The sequence below is a fragment of the Triturus cristatus genome, chromosome 7 (genome assembly GCF_964204655.1).
Source record: "Triturus cristatus chromosome 7, aTriCri1.1, whole genome shotgun sequence".
Classification (NCBI taxonomy): domain Eukaryota; kingdom Metazoa; phylum Chordata; class Amphibia; order Caudata; family Salamandridae; genus Triturus; species Triturus cristatus.
The window spans coordinates 936,877,583-936,879,353 of NC_140590.1; positions in this window are offsets into that span (position 1 = coordinate 936,877,583).

A 1,771-nucleotide genomic window follows, 5' to 3' on the forward strand; every position below is an offset into this window, starting at 1 on the left:
ATATCCTCAGGGGCCAATATATAATACAAAAGAGGACTGGAGGCTGTGTGGTCTCTCCAGCCTTGATAGGCCCATGGGACCCCATCTCTGGGGCCTCTTTTTGTTTACAAGGAGAGAGAGCTGCACTGCCCCATTCCCTGAGCTTTATCAGTTCCCAGGTACCCCATACCCCATGGCCAAATCCAAATAAAAAGGGGAGAGGGCAAGTGGCCCCTCCTTCCCGAGCCTTCTTGGGCCTTGAGGACCCCATTCCCTGGGGCCAAATTTAAGAAAAAAAGGGAGGGGTGTGGGGTCCCCCTCCCAGAGCCTCATTAGGCCCCGGGGACCACATTCCACAGGGCAGGTAATTAACAAATCAGATTGCTCGCTCCTGTGGGATTCTGACTCCCATAGGAGCAAGATAGACCAAGGGAAAAAAAGCTTCCTGGGTCAATCAGAACGCTCTATTTTAAATTGGCGCTCCCGCAAGAGTCTCGAAAGCCTCTCGAGGACCCAACCATCCTGATATACAAATACTTTTAAACCATCATTTCTCAAAAACTACTGAACGGATTACACCAAATCACATTTACCACAATCTGAGGACCAAGTTCTAGCTTCCTGCAAATTTGATGCAATTCCGTTCTGCAGTTTTTGTGGTACTGTTTCTAACGGAATCTATGGAAAATGCAGGGGGATTTTGCATTTTGGGACCCACCTTTTTTCTCTGCCCCCGCTTGATGGATCACCCAAAAACATTCCATGCACAAACTAGGCAAAAAAGAGCACTTTTTGGGAACTTTTCCTGGAATTCTGCCATTGGGTGGCACTACGTGAGGACGTTCTGTGAGCCTGCTGCCATCATGAATACTAGTTTGGAACCTGTGCTGAACATCAGTGTTCAAACCCTCTTGGAAATCAGATCCACTCCAGATTCCATTACAGGGTTTACTTATCAACCTCTAATGAATTATGGTACTCGTATGCCTTACCTTACCATGAGCGCTCAAGAGAAGATTTTTGGTGAATTATATTATAATTAGAACGATGTCTCACTGCACGTGCTCCCTTATATGATTTCTGGTCATATTCCGACACAAGATCCGATCCATGTTCCAAACCTGGATTTTCATTCTGCTCACTGGTTGCTTGCTGGAAACTCTAGGCACTCCTTCAGGCAGAGAGCGGGAGGAGGGGCTTTGACTGCTCTCACCTGCACTGTGCTGCAGACATCTCACACTTGCTCTGAACTCCAGTCACCCTGTGTAGCTGTGAGTTGGAAGGAGAGATTTAAGCTTGGCTTCTGCATTCAGAACTTGTGCTTCAACTGCCATTTCTGGGAGCTCCTGATTTCTCCTCCAGATGCCTGCACTGCTGAATCCTTTTTTTTTTTTTTGCAGAGTTTTATATAGCGTAAACTTGACCCGAATCCAATCAGGTATCAGAGCGCTTCTTTACATAGCACCAGTTGAGAGAGTTCCTGATTCTTGCTATTGCTTTTTGCAGTGTGCAGTGTTCCTGTGGTGCCCTAAGCAGCATTCCTTTCAAGCCCTATATCCTGATTTCTGTGTTTTCCCTGTTGAGCTTCTGATTACGTATTCGCTGAGTTGGCAGTGATTCCCATTATTTCCTTGTTTTGAATTTCTGTTCTGTCCGTGTTCTGAATACCTGTGTTCATTACATGTACCAGCAGGGCATTACTTGTTCCAGTGCCTGTTGGGTGCAGCCTTGAGTTCTTTGCTCTGAGTCCTAGTTCCAATTTCCCTGTACCAACGGGGCATTAACTGTTCCA